Source organism: Cupressus sempervirens, chromosome 3, assembly GCF_028749045.1.
Source record: "Cupressus sempervirens isolate cs-2001-9-10 chromosome 3, ASM2874904v1, whole genome shotgun sequence".
NCBI classification, from domain to species: domain Eukaryota; kingdom Viridiplantae; phylum Streptophyta; class Pinopsida; order Cupressales; family Cupressaceae; genus Cupressus; species Cupressus sempervirens.
Window position 1 is genome coordinate 551,118,942 of NC_143120.1, and position 23,959 is coordinate 551,142,900.

General features: G+C 31.3%; 2 pseudogenes; both read right to left on the reverse strand.

The window, feature by feature from the left end:
- Window positions 1–315: 315 nt before the first annotated feature.
- LOC149567610 (nuclear transcription factor Y subunit C-2 pseudogene) lies at window positions 316–13,973 on the reverse strand (annotated as a pseudogene).
- A 7,624-nt stretch (window positions 13,974–21,597) lies between these two features.
- Window positions 21,598–23,209, reverse strand: LOC149567611 (sulfate transporter 3.1-like; annotated as a pseudogene).
- Between the last annotated feature and the right edge of the window lie 750 nt (window positions 23,210–23,959).

The following is a 23,959-nucleotide window of genomic DNA, read 5'->3' on the forward strand; positions in this document are numbered from 1 at the left end:
GTCATAGTTTAAAAAAAAAATCACATCATTTTTGTTTATTCCATTTAACCAATTTTTAAGCCATGATGGAATCTACAATACAAAAGAAAACATAATAGCTTGCTGAATCCTAAAATTAATCCTTCATTTACATGTAGTCTTACAATTAAATTGAAACAAATATCACCAAAATGAATTGTACATGTATCTTTCTATAAATGCACAATTTTCTTCCTACCTCTGCTCACTACTAGTAAGATAAAATAATTTAAAAGTGCCTCAACTACTAGAAGGAGTACCTTGGATTTCTCTGGCATCATTTTATGGCCACATCTGCTATGGCATGTAATCCACTAGGGGACAAGGTTGTTGAGCATAAAGTGCAAGATCCATAGGCTTCCCAACAATGATACTTAGGGGGCTACTTGTGCTAGATGCTATGGAGGAACATAATAATATGGCACATTTTCAAGAGTATACATAACCTCTATGAATGCTAAGGCCCTCCTTCAACTCATCTCTAAGAATAATATCAACAAGAAAAAAATTAGTTCTAGTTATGGCTATTTTTATATCATTTTTCTATCAAGCAAACTCCTTATTTTCCTCTGTATGAATCCATGACCTCTAGGTAAGCTCCAAGATAAAAATTTCACAAGCCTTGCCAAATATTATAGGGGCCTTTGCTAATATCATCCTAACATATTCATTTTCCTTGATTATTTTCTTTTTTCTAGCCAATGGTAAGATCTAGTTCTTAAAATCTATAGTTTTTTCAATATCTTGAATCTCATAAGCCCAAAATATTTGAAGTTGTTCTTGTTGTTTCTATTGGTGAAGATGTTGATAATCCAACTATTTTTGTGCCACAACCTAGGTAGATGATGTAGGGTATGTAGTTTTAGGTTGCCTAAGAGCCTAAACAAAGCCAATGGGAGAGCCTACAACAAATGAAAAACCATCTAGGGTTTTTGATAAGGTGATGTGCTATATGGAATTTGAGGGGAACTACATACAACTCCCATAACTAGTTCTTATCGTGTGGCTTGCTACTCCATCTTCTCACCAGGACCAAAATTTAGGGATCAACAACTCAAAACAAGAAATGATGTATATTGATTACAAACAAAAATGCATTGCTATAACTTTACAAGTACATTAAGTTGAGAAGAATCTATATACTCTCTTTGTAAAATGAACTTAACCAATGTAGACTTCCAAGTGACGAACATGCCACTTTCATTATTCCCTTCACCACTTAGTGCCCGTCAAAACTAATTGATGATTTCAAGCCCTAATCCCTAAAAAAAAATGTCCATGAACAAATAAACCAACATAGATACTCAACTTTTAATAAGTTTCTACATGTATTGACTTCCCACTAATAATAGAGCACCAAGAAAAAGATTGAATGCTTCCAAATTGCAAAATAACTAAAAGACCTAGATTTAAGGTGGGTGGATGGGAGATAGGGAGTTACACCTTGGTATCAGAAACTCCTATTGTGGTCTTCATCATTTTGATTAGTTTTTTTCAATATATTTTAATGTTCAAACTTGTGATGTTCTCTATCAAGCATACATAGAAAATAAAGAGTCGGTTTTCCTCACCTAAGATTCAAATATGGTGAGAAAAGTTTAGCAACTGTCAAAAAACCAAGGGTCTAACGAATGAAACCAAAAAGTTCCCAAAAAATAAAATAAAAATTGCAGCAATCCAACCTCTGTTGAAACCTAAAATATGATTTGGAGATTTTATGGAATAACCCTAAGCTTTCATCGTAAAATCTATGTTCAAACAACTCAATTTAATTTTGTTTGAGATATTATGTGAAAGATGTTAAAAAATTATGTACTAAGGACATTAAAAATAGAGAATAAAATATAAAATAATAACAAAAATAAAATAAAGAATGTTAACATTTATCAATAAAATATCCACAAACAAAGATGTAACTTTTTTACCTCCAAACAAAGTTTCTTCATGACTCTTTGACAGAAAATATGTGATCCATAAAGTGTGAGAAGCATTGACTTTCTCGAATGGAGGAGAATGCAGAGCGTATGCCATGGCCAGAATGGTTATGCATGTTAATACCACATGTGGCCGCTCTATGCAAATCTTTGGGGATTGTTGCATGCACCACTTGCATCACAAATAAGAACACCCAAAAAATCTAATGCTCCCTATAAATATTTTTTCTTTAATCTCTAAAATTTTTGTGTGGGATTCCATCTCCAACCTTTCAGCCTTGGAGATATTTCAAAAGAAACCTAAATGATAATTTCCTAAGTTAAGTCGCACTTTGATGTGAAATAAGTATGTTCAAAAGATCATTATCAAAAAAAAATTGGTATAAATTTAGGTAGTGAAGTTTAGCAAATAATATTATTTGTGCATTCAAAATTAAAATTAAAATAATAATTTAACTCTATTACTAAGAAATTCATAATATTAAATTTATACTCTAAATTTTATATATAAATGAAAACAAATAAAATTGTAATCTTAATGCTTGGTAATTTAATATAGATAAATTTAATAATAAATAATAGTAACACCAGTTGATAAGCTTTGCTAGTAAATAATTAAATAGATTTTTTAACAATTTTATTTTTTTAATAAATAAGATGTGTATAAATTGTAGAATAGAAAAGTAAACTCAATATAATTACTATTAAACTTATCAACATTGATTTAAAGATAACATCTCTTATATTATTAATAAATATATTAATTGATTATAATATATGACAAATTTATAATCATTTATATTTATACATAGTAATCTATCTATATTAGAATCATAATTTAACATGTAATTATACATTCATAATAATATTTCTAATTCATTTTTGAATAATAATGAAATAAATTTATCTATTTTAACATGACAATTGGTGCTTAAAAGTAGTAGTCAAACATCATTTTAATAAGTTCCTTTAGTTACTTCAATGTTCTAAAGATAACATTTAAAGAGGGTAGGAGCAATTGTGGAAAATAATTTGATTGTATAGCAACATATACATCATTTATCCTAAAATTATCAAATGTTATATAAAAAACCAATAATTATTCATTTAGTCATCTTCATCCAGGTGACTAATAATTTGGCCATTTATTTGCTTGTTTATCTAGTCATTTTAACCTATCTAACCTTGTGATTTTTCTCGATCACCAAATTACTCATTTATATGTATGGAATACAAAACAATAGTAGAATTTGATCACTTTTAGTTACATGACTAAATATTTTAGTGGTGTGACTAAAATTTTTAGTCACGTAGTCATTTATTTGCCAGAATTCTACTAGTGCATGCTCAAACTTTTGTTTTTTAAATGCAATTGTAAGATACTTCACCATTACATCCACCTATTTTTAATTAGGATTTTAAATCCCAATTACAAGGTGATAGACTATCATTCACATTGTTCAAAATTTTCTACCTAAAAAACATGTTATTAATATTTTGTAAAAAGTGTAGTTTGAATTTTAAAACCCAACTATCATGGTTCCATGTGTGACATTGACATTTAGTACAAATTGGGTTTTAATGTTTGATTTGAAAAACCTTGGCATATGCACATGCATGCAGTTTGGATTTTAAAAACTTGAACTACATCATGTCCTATACTTATAAGCCATTTTTATCCCTCTATGAAATGTAAGTTTTTGCTTTGCAATATCCACATGAACTACCACTTTTGAAAAAAAAGAAATTAAAAAGTTAGTTTTACAACATATGTGTTCAAAGGATAGCCTTAGTTGATATCCAATGATGCAAAGTTCTTTAATACTAGGAATGGATCATTATAACATTGTAGAAACTATCCAAATGTCAAAAGAAACCTCATCCACCAAGAAGATAAAGTACAAATTCCAAAAGCATCAAAAGGTGATTTGATCATCTTTACTCACATCCAATGTTGATGACATAAAAAAATATGCAGATCAAGCACATGAATATGTGATTTCATTAAGACAACTAAAAATAAACTAGTATCTATTGGAATGTAGTTGCTTGTAAATAGCATCATCCACTTGGTCTCCTCTTTCCTAGTTATTTCTCTTGAGCTATAATTTTTATTGGCATGTCCCTATCATTTTGATAAATAGACCATAAAAGTAAATGATGTTGATATAATTTTTTTAAATGAATTAGACAAAACATTCTTTGACAAAATTTCCATGTGTTTAGAAAGTAAACAATATGTTGATGCCACAATGGGATTTTTTGAAGATAAATATGGCCATAATGTGAACAATTGTATAAGGAATATCAATAATAACTATCTCCTAACACCTAAACCCACAAGTAGGCCTTGACATAGTGATTTTAAGGAAGAGATCAATGATTTAATCACTCTTCTTAGTAGAATCAAAGGGCTGAAGAAATCCAATGTCTTTAAGGATTAAATGTATCAATACATCTATGTCATCAGAAAAGGGAGTTATAAGATATTTTAGGGCAAGCATATTAGTGATTCTATACATGAATAGTTCTCCCTTGGGTTATCACTACCCTAAAGTTCTACATGGACTCATAAATGGTGTATATTGATGCATTCATAAGAAACATCTCAAGTCTCATTTGAGAAAATAGTAGGAAGAAAGTTTGCATATACAAGTACTATAAGTAGCTACTTCTACCACTAAGTATGGATCATTTTAGGAGAGTCAATCATGCTTCCTATGGGTCATTCATGTGTCACATTGATAGGAAAGTGAAAAAAAAGGAGGGTCTCTGATGAAGCTTGGAACAAATTCAATGAATTTTATTGCACATTTTTGTAGTTTCCCACATTTACCTATACCAAGGTACGTTGTTTTGAAGGTATTCCCTCTACACATGATCATTCTAATGGAATTTTATTAACAGATCATGATGGTGCATGGTAAACAAGAAGAGGCTCATAAGCTTAGTTATCAAAACTTCCTCTTAACACTAGATGATATTTAATGATAACATCTCTCAAGACTAATGTCATGGAGATTAAGGTGTAAGATATCAAACTAAAGCATTTAAATAAAATAAGAGGTTTTGATTATAAGGGAATGAAAGAGAAGATTAAAAATAATTACACAAATGTAAACTAGATTGAAGATACTTGGATTGATCTTCATGTTGATAAGGAAATAAGATAGCTATATTACAGCTAGTTGACACTATAACATGTTAAAAGTTGGCATGGTTGGTATCCCGAAAGATATGGAGCATGAAGAAGATATTGTAGATATGATGGAATTGAGATAATAATATTGTAGATATGTCTCTCCTCCTATTCAATAGTCTTAAAACACATGTGTATCCATTAGAAAAAGGCTCCAACGTATTCTTGCTAATGTTAACAGTTGGATGTAAATGAAAAGGACTAATAATAGACTAGATATTATCAAATTTTTGCCATAGATAAAAGAAGACACTTATTATTCTCCACCATGACTATGAGAAATTACACCAAAGAGGAAGAAAGAAGCCATCTCCCTAGATAACTAAGGTTTTACTTAGCTCATTTTAACCAAGCCTAAGGTTGCTAAAAAAACCAACACTCACTACAACATTTGGGGTCAAATTGTGACGATAATTTGTGACAGGAGTGTAATTTATGTCTAATTTTCATTTTTTTTTTTTGCAAGTATCTCCAACATCGTCACAATATTGACAAGGTTGTCGTTATTGTAACACCTGCATGATTATAAATAAATAAATAAATAAAAATGGCCATTTTTTATTTTCCCAAATCCAACTGCGCACACAAAGAGGAGCTAGGATGATTCTCTTTTCTTAAAAAATTGCATGCCCTTATACTCGAGCCAGGGCTAGGAGCCAAGGGAAAAGTAGAGTTGATTAAACAACTAGCATTCACCTTATACTTGAGCCAAGTAAATTGCATTCCATGAGGCCACATTTTTGTTAGGTTTTTTTTTCTTAAAAATGCTTTTTTTTGTATGAATAAAGGAATTCGTGCAAAACTCTACTCGTTTCCCCTGATTTCTTGTCACCAAAATTCCATAGGTACTTGAAATAACCTAATGCAAATGGAGACTTGAGAAGGAACCTTTTCTACCAGATTAAAATCAACATGTTGTGGTTTGATAAATAATACTATCTAATTTTGATAATATTAGCAAATTTGTGAACATCCAAAAGATCTTTTACTACACTTTTTTACCATCCCTCTTTCCTCATCTTCAAAAGTTTGGTTTTCCAAGACAAATGCCTCATCTATTACCAAGTCATCAAAAGAATCTAACGTTGAAATTGAATCAATAGTGCTACTCTCACTACCACATACTAGTTACATGTGTAAACATCTGACTTAAATCAATTAAAGCTAAAATTGAACTGTTCTCCTCCATGGATGAATTTGAACTACATGTTGCAAGATCCAATCCTCTCTTTAGAAACCTTTTCTTTAATTGGGTGTTCCACACATTTTTTTATCTCATTGTATGTTCTTCTAGGCAGTTACAAGGCAATGATAGACCACCTACATCATAATCAAGAAAAAAATTGTTAATAAATGGCATGAGTGAGGGATGTACCAAAACAATCACTAATATAATGGGATGGGTTTGGCTTGATTGAAAGTAATGTGGGTTACTTTTAAAACATGATGTAAATATCATACCCTAATCATTAATTCTTAGACCAAAAGTATTGCATAATCAAAACTAGCATAGAAGAAGATATTTAGTAATGACTATAGTTTATTAGGGTCACTCAATTGAAGTATCCAACGATATCAAAATTTTATAATTTCTCTTATGTAATGGAGTTTCTTAAACATAAGGTTACATCTTTTCACTAATAAAGATACATTCTAAGGTTCCATATTATGCTATATTTGGGCATTCAACCATAAGTGTTAAAAATGGGGTATCTAATTTGGAATTTTTATGTAGAATGTTGAATGAATCCTCTTAGAAGGCATCCTATACACCAAATATTAGTTCTGTAACACCTTGTCAAGGAACCCAAAAGAAATCAACCTAAAGTTCTCACTAACTTTGCCAAACTTTTTTTTGTTGAAAGATAATAAACAACAACAGATATAATATGGTGGAAGCAATAATCACATACATAAACACAATCCATAAAATAGATTACATCTCTTAAGGGTCCCATGATGTTGAATCACATTTAAGATTATTAAATACTAAAACCAATATGTAACAAATCCACATGAAAGAATAACTACAAGTACAAATCCATTTAGATAATATACAAATATCTCGAATTCCACTTGGCAATAATCAGAATGCATAATCATCCATTGTACAAGTCACATGATATGAAAAGCTCAAAGAATAATACATCATAAAAATAAATTACATCATATCGTAAGATCTCTGAAATCAAATACAATGCAATAGAGTATAACCATCCATTATAGTACACAAGAACAAAATGAAAGTGAATACAGAACAAGGAACTCCAACAACGGCATCGAACTGTCAGATCTCAATGGTAAAGTAAAAACCACTACCACCTAACCTCATGAAACCTAAATGGTCCACTCCCACCACATTGAGGAGATAGTCTCAAGTCCCAAATAGGATAACAATACTAATAGTCATAACCAACATCTAGGTCAAGGAAAACCTAAAAGCAATCTATCTCAAAGCTACCAAGACACAATGACATCTAAACCCAGAGGCAACAATGACATGTAGGAAATCTACTATATAAGTGGACAAGTGTCATTGAATGAGCCAACTCTAAGGTTACCTTGGCAGCCTCACTAGACTTCGATCCCCTAGTGACTCTATGCAACACTAGTATCCTTTCGTACTGACAAGGCATACTAGTAAACAAAGGTCACCACCAAGCATACTCTCTACTCCCATCCTAGCCTGGACTAGAACTCAAGGCATGGGAAAGGAAAAATAATGACTCTTATTAATTCATTTTACTCTCAATTTATGAAATGTTATCACTTGTTAAAATAACTTACAACAAGTTACCCACGCAACTACTTTAGGGCTCCGACCTCCATTGCAAGCCACTCCCCAACATGACATAAAGATAACCTACCCTAAGCTTAGTAAAATCAGAAGATCTGGTAAGATTAAAAAATACACATCAATTCTTAAACAAGCAACTAGAGAGCACTCAAATATCACTAATCAAAAATCACATATTTCACCAATACAATCATCCTTATAGGATTGATCCAAAATCAAATACACATATAGACAACCATGAAATCACATGACATCACCAAAATTAATAATTCCTAACCTTTGGTAAACATCATGAAACTGGTCAATGCTCTAAGTCAACCCCAAACCCAACACACAAGAATCATACAACTAGCAGTGTAGTTTCATAGTTTTTGTTTGGTTTTGAAAACATATAGTTTTGGTTTAATAGTAAGGTTCAAGTTTACATTTCGTTGTAAGTTTTTGACTTAACAAACTTTATAGATTTATCCCTTAAAATTGAACCCCTTTTCTCTTTTTAAATCTGAACACAAAATTGACATTAACTCACAAAATCAATGTCTTTATTAAAACTATAAAACAAATTAAATAAAATTTATTTAATTTATTTATTTTTGATCGGTAAGAGGTCGAAGCCAAGATTTATTATTATGTGTTTTCATTAATTATTCTTATTTATTTATTTAAATCGAGTGGATTCGAACCCAAGACCTCTCATATAAGAGGCTCACAATTTTACCATTGTGTTGTAGGCTCTTGCCTATAAATTATTTAATTATTAAATAACAATTATCAATTGATTAATAAAATAATAAAAATTATTAATAACCATAATCATTGCTTTAAAATCTAATAAAATTTTATATAAAATTATTAAATAACATCTAATATTAATTTAATTGATTAATAAATATAAATAAATAAGGATCATATGAAAAATGGCAATCAAAGCAGACATCAAACATGGGAAAAATGTGAATAAAAATTAGCAAAAAAGTGGTCACTTTTGGCACTCTAAGAAATTAGGGTATTTGGCAAATAATACAAAACCTAGCTCTCAGTTGTTATGCAAGTGATTGGTACCTCATCCTCTGCCATCATCTTGAAGCCCTGGCAAGGAAGCAAATAAGTCTGGGAGACTATGCATAGATCCCCTTGACCTCAATCTCAAATACTCTAAAAATTTAAGGTGTGTTGTGAAGACGACAAAAAAAATTTGGCCCTAATTAAGCCCAGTGAACTGGAACATCCTAATACCTAGTAGACGAATCACAAAAAATCAAGAGCCACTTCTCTAGAGAATCTAGCAAAATCTACAAAGAGGATAGGGTTTCAGCCAGTGACAAAATCCAATGGGAATATTAGTGCCAAAGCTAAATTGGATTTGAACCAAGTCTTTATGTTCCAAGTGTTTTTGGATCATAATAAGGCAAGTAAGCTTCTGATAAATTGTCAAACCATTAATGAAGGTGATTTCCCTAAGTTAATCAATTCCCTTGCCTGGAAAGGCTTTCAACCCCATATCATTTGTTCTACTATAATCCTTGACAAACAAATTCACTTTTTTAATCACACTAAATATGCAGACCAAAACAGATATCCCTTGTACTCTCAACAGATAGGTTTTCTATTTGAAACTTATGTGAAATCCCCTAAATTTTGTAAGGCACATCTTTCGAAGACTAAGATCTCAAATCTCAAACCATCCTTCATCCTTCCTAAAACATATATCTCCCCTCACCGTGGGAATATTTTTCCCAAATCTCTCGCTCATTCTAATATTCAGCCCCTCATGGCTCCTCACCCCAATTCTAAAAAAATTGAGCAATAGTTCCTGATTATCAATAATCAGGGTAGTGAAGATCATTGGTAGGATTGTTAGCATGACAGTGTATTCGCATTCTAGAACGGGCCAAAATTAGAAATAATCAATCTCATTAACTGGCTAAAGAATTTTTGTAAAAATTAGGTAAGTATATCTCACCATTCTGATAGATTAGTTTATGTTCATTGCAGTGATGAATATGTTAAAAAAGATTTCCTCTTTGTCTCCAATTGTTACTTTAAAGGATATGTTGTTAAATTCTTTGAATGGACACCAGATTGTAAGGAAGAAATGTTAAACTTCTCAATACCAACCTGGATCTCCATTCAATCCCTCCCTCCTAAACTTATGCATTTAGAGATTCTCCAAAAAATAGGTTTTTCAAGTGGTGATTTGATTGGAATAGATGCCTCTTTTAAATATTGCAATAATATTAAACTTTTGATCTATTGTGAGACTAAAAACCTAGAATTCAAACCTATTAAGGTAATAACAAATAGATCTATCTATAACTTAAACCTCTACATAGTTGAAGGAAAAATCTCAAAAATAATCAAATTAAATAATGAGAGAAAGATTACATTTAAAAATTATCAATCAACTTCGGATCTTAAAGATACCTTCCCTATGATGAATATAAGGAACCAAAAAGAATACCAAAGGAAGTCCATAAATGAGAAAGGCCTCTTGAAGCCTACTCATGATACAACAAGGAAAGTAGTTCCAAAATTGGAGAATGGTGAACTAAGAAAAGAAAAGAAAAAATCTAATTCCAATTACAGAGATCTAAAGTAGTTCTTCTCCTATCTCCAAGAAAGATCAGAAGAAAGTAGCAGAGATACTACAAGATGTAAAAGAAAAAGAATCTCAAAGAAAAGAAAAGGAAAAACTTTCAATATCAGAGAATAGTAAAGAAACTATTGAATTGTTAGATATGAAAGAATGTAAAGACACTAGCCCTCAGTTGAAAATACATCTTACCTGTGAAGATAAAAGTCCCAAAGAAATCAACATGAGAGAAAAAGAAAAAAACTAAACATGATATGCCTAACATAAGGTTACAAAGTACAGTCATCTGCAGTAGAAGGTTAAACAAGAAACTAAAGAAAGCACAAAAAGCTAAGAATACAAAAGAAATTAGTAGGAAAGAAAAACTATCAAAAAAGGAATTTAGGTCTCAGGACAAAAGGCCCCTGGGTAACACTAATAGTAGTCTTGAAGAAATAGAAAACAAACAGTTGTTCTTTGATGTATCTCCAGAGTGAAGTAAGGCTAAGTATATAGAAGAAATAATGGAGACTCTGTAGCAATAGAAAGAAGAACTTATGAAGGAGATCATAGCCTCCAAAAAAGAGGTAATAAATCTATTCACCAAGCTTTGGTAGACACCTACTACAACTCAACAATCACCTACTCACAACCTTAGTGAGTGCAATGCAAAGGAGAAAGATCAAAGTAAGATAAAAGGAACTCTAACACAAGATTTTCAAGACTTCCTAAATGATGATACATAAAAGAATGAAGATTTGGAAATGGTAATTTTAGAAGAGAAAGAGAAAGAGAATTTGGAACTATTAATCGATGAATTGATCCAAGTATTTAACTTCGACAATATAGATAAAAGTAGTGAACTACAAAAAGAGGAACTAACGCAGCGAGTTTTGAAACTAGGCAAAGATAACTACACCTTTGAAGACTTAAGAATAGATGTGCTAATAATTGAGGATGAAGATAAGAGAAGTAAAGCTTCACAAACAACCAAATCTAGAACAATAACAAGAAAAGGAGATGGTATTGATATGGGCAAAATATGGAGTATACTAGTTTCAACAGATAATAGACACATAGATGGTCAGACAATCCTTGCAGAACTGATAATGAAAGAACTAGAAAATGAATGAAAAGATGAGAGAGAAGGAAAAAAATCTGAAAGTGCCTTAAATGCACAGTAGAACATAGAGCAATTGGGTATTCTAATGGTCAAGAAGGGATAAATTCTCCTAAATATGGTAGATTGAAAGCTAAAAGAGGAAGTCTCTTAAAGAACTTAGAGAAACTGATGGGCAAGCAAAAGAATAGCAAAAGATCAGTCAGTTACTTAATCCAGTGAAGGGGAAGAACCTTCCCAAGGTAGCATGAAGATCACTACCTAGAATGTTAGGGGTTCAAATGCTCCTAGTAAGAAATGATTACTAAAGATAAACCTAAAACAATTTGACTCTGAAATTATTATGTTACAAGAAACAAAATTGAACAAGGAAGAAGGAATTAAACTAGAAAATAAATTAGGTAGTTGGAACATTAACCTACATGAATCTAGAGGAGCCTCAGGAGGATTAGGAATGATTTGGAACCCTAGGAAGGTAACTCTAAATATACTAAAATAAAATAATTCATGGATGAGCAGTAGAATTAAAAGCATAAAGACTAACCTAAGTCTAATTTTAATAAACATTTATAGTCCAATCTATAACACAGATAAAAAAAATGATGGGAAGAAATTAGTCTATTTATTAAAAATCACAATAATGAACTCATTCTTATAGGTGGAGGCTTTAATACTATCATGAATATAGATGAAAAATCTGGAGGCATCCAACAAATTTCTCAAGCAACTAAGAAATTTTAAAAATGGATAGACCTTAACAACCTAATCAATATTCCTATTAATAATGGTAAGTATACATGGAATAATAGAAGGAAAGAATTTTCTTATATCGCTGAGAAATTGGATAGATTCTTTCTCAAAGGAGAACTAAGTGAATTAGATTTAGATATCCAATCCTCAATTCTATCAATAGCAGGATTGGACCACTATCCTATTAGTATTGAATTCATTTAACCTAATAAACCTATCAAAAATCCTTTTTAAGTGTGAAAAAATGTGGTTTTTAGACAAAAATTTTATGGAGCTTATTAGAGAATGGTGGAATCAAGGCAATTTTAAAGGTTCCAAAATGTACATGTTTGTTTCTAAGATGAAAATGATTAAAGAAAATATATTTAAGTGAAATAAAGAACAATTCAATAATATATTTAAAGAAAAAATAGACATTGAAGATAGCTTCAAAAAATTAAACACAGAAGTAATTTAAAAAGGTATGAATAATGAGAATGTTCTTCTAGAAAAAGAACTACTCGCCAAGCAGGAAAACATTCTAGCAAAGGAAGAAGTTTTTTGGAGACAAAAATCAAGAGAAAAATGGCTAGAAGAAGGAGATCGTAATACAAAAAAAATCATAACAACACCCTGTACAACAGAGCTAAAAGAAAAATTATAAAAATCAAAAACTCATTAGGTACTATCACTGAAAACCTTGACAGAATAGCAAAGATTTTTGTAGGTCACTTCTGTGATACATTAAATAAATTTAATAGTTCGATTCAAGCAAAAATTCTTGAAGCTACACCAAAAGTGGTTACTATAGAAGATAATAAAGCATTAATCACACTCATATCTTTGGAAGAAGTCAGATCTATAGTATTCAACATAAACCCTAACAAATCTTCAGGTCCAAACAGATTCTAGGCTTTCTTCTACCAAAAATTCTAGGACATTATCAAAATTGATCTTTGGAAAGCCATTGAAGCATCAAGAAATGGTAGATCATTACTATCTAAAATCAATAATACCTTTCTTACCCTGATACCCAAAAAAGATGACCCTAAAAACCTAGGTGATTTTAGACCTATAGCTCTATGCAACACCATTTATAAAATCATATCCAAAATTTTAGCAAATCGAATGAAACCAATTCTTCCTAAACTTATATCAAAAGAACAAATCAGCTTTGTACTAGGAAGATTGATCCTAGATGGGATACTCATCATACAAGAAACATTACACTCAGCCAATAAGAATAAAATGGCAAGCATGTTCATGAAATTGGATATTCATAAAGCTTATGACATGGTTGACTAGAGGTTTTTATGCAAAACCTTAGAAGCCTTTGAATTCTCACAGCAATAGATTAATCTTATCTATGAGTGCACCTCAATAACTAAAATTTCAGTCCTTATTAATGAAACTCCCAAAGGCTTCTTTGACACATCAAGAGGTATAAGAAAAGGAGATCCCTTATCTCCTTTCCTATACATTATCATGATAGAAGCCTTTGGTAGAGCAATAACCAAAGCCCACTCTAACAAAAAATTAAGTGGTATTACTGTAACTGAAAATGTCCCTAATATAACCCAGCAACAATATGCAGATGATACCATTCTACCAGGAGAAATTACAATAGAAGAGGATCTAAACCTCAAGTCAATCATTCAATAGTAAATGGAAGCATTAGGGCAAAGAGTGAATGTTGGAAAATCAACAAAAAAAATCATTAACACCAAACCTGAAACTAGAAGAATAAATTTGTAATATTATGAGATATATAAGAGGCACATTGTCATGTAAATACTTAGGAATAGAGCTAGAAAATCATAATAAAACTAACAAGGGATATTATAGTATCCTTGAAAGAATGGATAAAAAGATAGGAGGTGGGAAAGATAAATGGCTCACAAAGGTTGTTAAAGTTACAAAGATCAAAGTAGTCTTATCTTCCCTTCCAACCTACCCCTTTTCTTGCTTACCTTTATCTAAAATTATTAATAAGAAGCTTGAGGCAAAACTTAGAAGCTTCTTTTGGAATGACACTGATGAACAGAAAATCTTGGCTCTTATAAAATGGAAAAAATAATGTAAACCAAAGGAATTAGGAGGTCTATGAATCAAAAACTTAAGTTGGCAAAATGAAGCTTTAGGGGCTAAACTGACGTGGCAACTATTCATTGAAAGAGATAAAAAAATATGGTCAAAATTCTGTATAGCAAATACTTAAATGCAACAAATCCTTACTCCTTGTTTAGAATAAGGAACCTTTGTAAAGGATTTGAAATAGTAAACTATAGACCCTTGATAAGTAAATATCTCACTTGGGACATTGGTAATGGTGATGAAGCTCTCTTCTGAGAGGATTCTTGGGATGGACACCCCCTAGTGGATAGTATGGGTATCCCAGTAATTCTTAAAGATTAATTAGTCAAACTCTACGGGTGTGAGGTCGGTAATTATAAAACTAGAAAAGACATTAATGGTAGTATAAATTTGGAATGGAAAACTTTGGATAATATTGACTTGGAACCAACAGTAAAAAACGGTTTGTGAAAACATCATTCTTAAGAGAAATATAAAGCAATTAGTGGGAAATGACAAACTCATATGAGCAACTTCAAAAGATGGTAGTTATAACATTAAGAATGGATATAGAGTAATCACACATTCACAAAGGTGGGAAGAAGCTGATATTCCCCTTAAACTTTGTTGGGACTCTTCCTACCTCCCTAAGGCAGGCTTATTTCTATGGACCACCTCCTAGAATAGGATTCTAACTATTGATAGACTTAGAAAGATGGGTATTGAGGGCCCTTCAAGATGTGTGTTATGTAAGCATGATTGTGAAGATTTTGATCATCTCTTATATAGCTACCCATATACACAAAACTATTGGGATTGGCTCTGACATATGCTTGGTTGGAACACTCCTTTGCTAGAATGTTTGAATGATCATCTTAAGGGATGGCCAACTAATAGTAGTAGCTGCATCTATGGTAAACTCTAGAATATTTTCCCATCTATCCTTGTTTGGGAAGTATGGAAAGAAAGAAACAGAAGAATATTTCACAGTCAAGAAATGATAATTCATGAGCTTACTAATAAAATCGAGGCTAGTATTGTTGAAACCTTAAACTCTCATCTTAGGAAAACATCAAAAGAGGAAGGGTCATTTTCAAAGTGGGATGGTCTAATGAAAAAGAGATGGATAAATCTAATTAATCCCCCACTTATGTTTATAAAAAAAGAATAAAGAAGTGAGGGACAAGTGTAGATGGATTCCACCCCCAAATGGTTGGACCAAGTTAAATTTTGATGGAGCTTCAAGAGGCAGTCTAGGGACTGCTAGAATGGGATGCATCATTAATAATGATTTTGGCAACTGGATCGCTAAAAGGGCCAAATCTATAGGATCTACCACTAACAACCTCACTGAATTAGAAGCCCTTCAAGAAGGTCTACAAATTTGCCTAAATCTAACCATCTCAAAACTTATTATTGAATGAGATTCACATATTGTCCTAAATGTCATTAGAAAAAAGGAGACACTAAATTGTGTTTCAAATTCTAAACTAGAAGAAGTTCTAAATCTTCTGGACCTTTTTGAAGATATCCAGATTCTACACATTGTTCGAGAAGGTAATAAAGTGGTAGATCATTTAGCAAAGAAAGGGGCAGATGGAGAAGAATTATTATCTATTGATCAAGACTTCTTGAAGAATTAAAAATGTAAATTTAAAAATAATAATAATAATAAAGAGATTTAATTTGAAAATTAATTTAAATAGTTACAAAAATAGCACTACCATATCTGGAAGGAAATAATTTGAAGAATTAGGAAATTAGTAAGTGTATCTAGGAACATATTTTAGGAACATATTTTTGAATCCTATTAGCATTTATCCCTAGCTCTAATTTATATTTTGGCCTTTTTTTTGTTATTTTTTCCGTAACACCCATCCTATGTAACCTCCTCATTATTCTCCTTAATTTTTTCATCATCGCGTGACACTGGGTATCATTTGGTGTCATCATGTTATGGTTTGCCTTTAGCTGGCATTAGTAGATGATGTCAAAACTCTCAGCTCTTTTGGATCCTTCCTTTGAGATTGTTAGTTTTCTATTTAACTTAGTGTTGGTTCATGCTATTTTTTTGCCCTATCTTTGTTGAGCTTGATTTTGACATAGAGTCAATATGGAGACTAATGTTAGTCTATTTCATTCCTTAGAGGTTTGTACCATGGCATTTAGAGGTAACGTTAAACCAGAAAGATGGAACCATGTTTTAAATCATATAGATGACATGACTAGGATAGTAGTTAACCATGTCTTACGAGAAGGTGTTTTCAATTGTGAATTTTCTTGGAGAACCAACAGTGACATTATAGGTTCCTTTATAGGGTGTCTGGCCAGAGCCAAAGTGGAGAAGTGGACAATTGTCGGGCTTTTCTATAATGTATTCAACCCTACTTGGTGTGTAGCTCTTGAAGAAGCAGTTGAGAGCATAGATAAGAAGCTTATAATCCCTCTACCAGAGCTCTACATGGCACATCAGCCTAGGAGCTTCGAGCTGGCCATTGTCCCTAGATGACCCTCTCTAGTTATCAGAGAGAATGTGTTATTTTTTCAAGAGTGGTAAAAAATGGAAGCCAATATCCATTTTCTTCTCAGGTGGTGAGGGATTATAGAAGATCATAGCAAGGCCTGGCTCTGGCACTATCTTTGCATCCTCAATTCCTACATTCAACCAAGAGTGGAGCTTGATAACCTGGAAGATTTGGATTTTTGTATCTCAAATATGGAAAAGCCTAGTAAAGAAAAAAGATCCTTTGAATTTCTGTTGAACTTCCAAACCGAGAACCCTAAGGATATAGTGAAAATCATCATGGTGTACTGGAAAAGGAAGATTAAGTTTGTTGGCTTCTCCTGCTTGTTTGGTTTTTTACAGATGTCAAATTTTGTTTATCCCAATAGCTAGTTGGAGGTTTTTCTCTTCATGTTCCTCCTTTACTGTAGTTTGCCTAATATGTAGTTCAAATGGTATTAGAATACATCTCTAAGTTTTTATAGTATGGGTCTTATTTTCCTTTTTGGGCTCTTCCTTTTTTCCTTGCTTTTGTTGTTATATAGTATTGATAGGATTCTCTAGCCCTGGGTGCTTAGTATTATTGTTACCCCTATTCATCTCATCTCAAAATAATATTATAGGTATTGATGAATGTGGTTTTAAGATTTGTCAACATATGTCTGATGTTTTCGGGCTCTTCTTATCTATTTCCCTCTAAACATATGAATAATGGTAGAATTTTGGTATTATCACCTTTAGAAACTGGTATTATCATTTTGCAAGTTAACATTTCTCATATTTCAACTTAAGTAGGAACATGCAGATTTAAATTAAGAATTTAAAAATATGAAAGAAACATATAAGGAAATAAATGGCTCCTATCTTTTTATTCATTCTAAATTGGCTTGGAGGTTTTTTTCCTCTTGGATGGGTTTTTGGGTTTTTCCCTACTTATCTATTTGGTAGGTTATTTACTAGTTAGGTCCTCATTCTGGCCATAATTAGTCTTTCTTCCCATCTTCTAGGTTGCTAGGTTTGCTGCATTTTCCCTAAGCAGTGTTTATATTTCTTCTACTACTAGGGTTGCTTCTGAGCTTGGCAGGGTATTGTGCATTTTCTGCTCTGTTTTGGTCTATTAGATCTCTTAGGCTTGGCTATTTTGGGTGGTGTATCTATTTGCTATTTTTTGGAGTATATACATTAGTCCTTTGAGTATTTTAGGATTAATCTCTTATCTCTTCTAGGAATGTATTGGCATAGTTCACTTTATCTTGGATTTCTAGGTCTCGCTTCAAAATGTAGATAGCAAATTAATAATATTAAAACTGCTCTATCAATTCTTTTAATAACTGATAGAATAAGTAAAAGTTATATTCAGTAATTACCCTGCAATCATTAATCTTAATCGTTAAAAAAATAGAGGCACTTTAAGGATCTCGAGGGATAACAAATTCTAGTGTTTCTAATCTCAAGGTCCAATAATAATTAAAAATGATTCATCAAAATTATCAAATATACTTCAATTTTCAGTAAAGGAAATAGTATGGTAACAGTAAAATAAAGCTTACTCAAAACTATAAAATATTTTTAAAATATGCTAAACATTAGGTAGATTTATTAGTATTAAGAAAAAAATTTAGTGTTATCTCATTGGCTTATTAATTCTAAGATTATTAATTGATAATTACTGTCAATATTAGCATCGCTATATGATAAAATAATGCATGAAGGAATTGACTACAGTTATTAAGAGCTCTTCTTTGAGTATATTGATCATTCTTGTTTTCTCCTTCCTTGATTTTTTTATCACTAACTCTTGCTACTAATCCATAATGAGAAGTTAGACTTATTTGTTGAAGGTTAGATCTCTTCTTCTAGCCAGCTCCCCAATTCTTTCAAATGCGTTCTCATCTTTTCTCAAGCTTGTTGTTCCTATCCACCTAACTATTATTCGCTTATTAGTTGATTTGACATATGTTTTATAATTGAAAATTGGATCTCAAATTCATACTAGGGTATGCTCCTTTTAATTCTTGTATTATATAGGACTTTGGTCCCAGGCAAGACTGGAGGTTTTCTTACTCCATTCTTTCCTACCAGTGCCCGTTTGAACAGAGAACTTTGTAACTCTTTTATTTCTCTAATATAATATAAGGCTTCAGCTATTTGTCGATCAATTTTTTGTATTAATTTAATTAATTAATTATAATTTAAAACATATTAATTAAATAAAATAACAAAACTTAAATTTAATAACATTTGTTAAATATAATTTAAAACATATTAATTAAATTAATCAATAAAAACTATATTTATTAAATTAATTTTTAATTTTTTAATAAAATTTTTAAAAGCTTTAAAAAAATTTAAGGAAGTTTAAAGGCCCACCGGCTTGGCCTTAAAGGCTGTTGCAACAACCTATTGTGATCGTAGCAAAGTATTGTTGTTGTCGCAACAATTCTGATGCGTGCACAATAACAATGTCATCAGGGGGTAGGAGAGGAGGGGAGCTAGGGTATGGTGGCCTGCCTCCCACTCACACTTTTTTGTTTTTAAAAATATTTATTAAAAACCAAACAAATCCACACACCCCCCCCCCCCCCCCCTTTAATTTTGATTTTTTTAAATAATATGTGATAAAATTATCACAGTAAAAACATTTACTACAGTAATTTTATTAACATATATACATATACATACATATATATAAATACACACACACACACACATATATATAAAGAATTTCCCCAAATAAACTAATAGGAAAATATGAATAGTTTAATTGAATCTGTATAAACAATCCTAATATCTTTTCCAAAACCTATTTATATCAAAATATGATTCTCTAAAATTTTACAAGGGTTTCCAATTATCAATTCATATACAAATAATCTCACAACGAAGAACAATCAAATTTACAACAAGGGTTTCAACCCAATTTAAAACTTTGAAAACAGATTCATCCAGACACAAAGAAGATAGAGAACTCAAAGAACAAAAATTATTGTGCAAAACCCACAAGATCCTACCTAGATCTAATGTTAAAACCACGAACGCACAAAGCTTGCAAACAATTTTCCCTTCTTCTGAAAACTTTCTTCTCGTAAATTGCTCCTTCAAATCTCGATATGGAGAAATGAACTCTAATTTCCTAATAAAGAAATTTTCCCCAATTTAGGGCTTTGATTATGCAATCACGTGAAACCCCCTTTTCCTTTATTACTTTATTATATTTTAATTTTCATGTGCAACCTTTTTGTAATTTGATTAAAATATCTTTATTAAATCAATTTATTTTTTCTTTAATTAATTCTCGAGATGTTTATTTTATAAAATATTTATTAACTTAAATAATAATAATATTTAGAGTTTATTATAAAAATGAAATCCTACGTATGTTATTATTAAATTAAATAAATATGATTACACCAAAATTAGAACTTTAACTATATCTTTACATTTTAATTCTTTAATTTAATTAATTTCTTAATTAATTAAATATAATTGATTATTGAATTTTTTTATAAAATTTCCATTAAATTAAATCATTAAATACTCTTTTAATTTGATTTAATTATAACAGAAAATCATCACAGACCCACAAGACTCAATATGAAAACCCATCATAAAGTACAAAATACTAGATCAAGCTCAAGGGTCAAAATCACAAATTTACGTCACTTGACGAATTTGGAAGAGTAGACAACTCAGATACTTGTCCTACTTTCTAGGACAATTGGCTTAAGGTTAAGATTTGGACTTAAGAATTATCTCCCCTCTCTTACTGTGATAGGGTATGCTCATCTTGGCAATTCAGGGAAGTTGATACCCAATACCTACAATTTGCATAAAATTCATGCATGTGCATACACATAATCTAAACTAAATAGGCAATGGTGGGGAGTGGTGCATCGTGTAGATGCTGACTAGCAGATGACTACAACTCCCTCCCTCAACCATATCAGAAACATCATACATAAAGTAAAACATATAGGTACACCATACATATGCAAGTATGGCATAAGTATCCATAGAAAACACATATAAATAATCCATCTAACTATCATCATGAAATAACTGAAAACATTGTATACTAGCATCATCATTGAAAGAATAATCATGCATACATGAAATAACTAGTATCAAGGTAACTCCTCGTATAATCAACTAAGTATGAATATCCAACAATCTAGAAAATAAATGTCACTAATCATCAAACATAATCATAAAGTTGGCCTAAAAGAGTTTGGGAATATAATATGAAAAGTAAACTAGCGATAGGCACTACAAGTTCTTCTCAAGTTTTACTTTAAAAAATCACATTGTGTCAAAATAATAATTCTTCACATTTAATCAATCATGTGACAACACGACATGGTCCTAAAACCCATAATGTGATTGGAATTTGGATATGAAGTTTGAGGGCTTTTAAGTAATGTGTATCATTGAAAAATAATCAATGATTGAAACAACACATTGTTAACATACTAATTGTCATTGTGATGAATGTGTGTAATGATTTCTACAAAAGCTTAATGGAAGCAACAATGTAAATTATTGGAGAAATGTATCATGCATATATCCCTTTAAGAAAAAGCATGTGGGTGATGATTAGAACTCTCCATGGAAGAAAAAAGAAAAGTTCAACCCAAATACTCAATTAAAACATTTCATTGAAATAATTTGACTTCAAATGGATTAACTTTCAATAATGATTTGCAAAGAGAGTAGAGAAGATGACCTATTGTAACATAACAACTTGTCTAAGAGCCTAATTTGTTCATCATTCTGATGGCTATCATCTCCTTATTGCCATCTGTATGGTAATTCTTGGAAAGGGAAAATACTCTTTCAGATGTTATCCCTTATTACATTAGTGTAGTTCAATATTAACACCACCTGCCCTCTATTAATTATGACACTAATTATGTGCTCAACATTACAAGAGTACAATCTTATAGCCAGGGAGATGAGACCACATATTAGCCCTGCCTTTAAAGCAACCTTAAATTATTGTCCATGGAAGACTAAGAGCTAAATGGACAAGGGACTTAGACCTTTCTTTAATTGCCCTACTTATTATTCTAATTTCTATATATTGGTAGATGTATGATGATTTCATAGTCCATTATAAATACCCATTGAAAAGATAAACTATACTGTGTGAACTAATCTAATTTCTTTATTTATGTTTCTTCAAAAAAATAAAAAATTATCCATTTATATGACCCACAAAAATTTTGGGGTACTTTTTTCATACAATTGGCACTCCATGTTTTTTTGCATGTATGCATAACACAAATAGGCTACCTACAATGATAGATGTCAAGGGAGCAGCAACAAATACCCAAAAAAATCTTGGAATTTTTCTTGCTTTGTTATAGATCATGACCCACAATCTAATAGTTGAAAAAATAAAAGAGATTGAATTAATCTCATAGATTACTTAACCATGTATAAATAGCTCGCAATACTCATAATGTAATGAGTAATCAACAAGAAAGCTAGAAAGGTTACTCCCAATACAATGCTTTCCCATCTCCACTACACAAAACACAAACATGTTTACTCATAAGAAAACAAGATTTAATTTTTAATAGAAATGCCACTAGATTCAAATGTAGAGCTCTTGGAAAACATTGTGTATTTTGATTTCACCAACTCTTCTTAGCACAAATGATGATCCATCATTATAATCAAATGATTGAAAAATTTGGTGAGTTAGAAAAACATTATCAAATGAAAGGAAGAAGGTTTGGGAAAACCTTATGAACTTGTTGTGAGACGGATTGCACCACTGAAACAACATTTGTCTTAGTTGTGAAATGTTGGAGACCAAGGAAGCCTTTGAGTTGTTGGAGGGACACAACAGTGGCTACTCCTACCATGAATCCCACTATTGTTACATGTGAAAGTATGTCTATGATGAATCCCATCTTGTAACACTCCAATGGGTTATCAGTATTTAAACCTAGAGTGAGAGTCTTCAGAAAATTTATGTTAATATGAAATCATACAAATACAAATAGGAAATTTTTTATGTATAGAGGTATAGATTATTAGCTCTGACCTGAAAATACCCAAGGATGCTTGCAATATTCTAGCAAAAAATGTTGCAGTCAAAGCCAGTTGTATATACAACTTTGGATTAGTTGTGGGAGAAACCTCATCTCCAAGCATTGAGGCAAGGAGAAGCGATACAATTGCCACTATGCCTACTACTATATCCTTGGATGTTCCCAACATTGCATATACTAGAGGAGGAGCAAAATTGGAATCCATACAAACATTAAATTCTCAGATTGAATTAAATTGGGATTCCCTTGCAATGATATGTTATTGGAGTAGATAAATCAATCCAACAAATAGGTTGTTTGGATCATTTCTAAGCCTAAACATAAATCTAATTATCCCAATGTAAACTTAAACCATGAATAACCCTATGGAATTCAAACATCATAGTCATCTAAACCATGACAAACTGGACAATAAATCTTTTTTTTAAAGCTGATACAACTAAAAATATATAAATTTCTATAATAAAACTAATTGTTATAGCCACTTTTCAAGTATGGCTATTTATCAATCTAGCTTTATATTTAGAGATGATATAGCAAGAAGCTTCACAATTTGAACTAAGGTGGCATAGAGTCTTAGATCATGAGACAACAATATTAATGTTGACACTTGAGATATAAAACTGCACTGTCCTTGAATAGGGAAAAGCATATTTCCAAAAGACAAATAAAAAAGTTACTCAATTATTGGATCATGGCAGTTTATTAACTAAAGTCTAAAATGATCTCCTTTGACAGTGGCTCAGGCTCCTCATTAATTGGAACTTTTGCATGTGAGCATGTACTTACAGATTGCATCTTAGATAGGAGTTAATGCCCCTAACAACTAGGATAGTCACTAGGACTGATGTAATAATGTGGGTTTGCAAATTGCAATTAGGCAAGAATAAGCATCTTTGGTAGTTAGTTTAGTTTAAGGATTAGTGTTTAGTTTAGTTTAAGGACCTATGTGAGA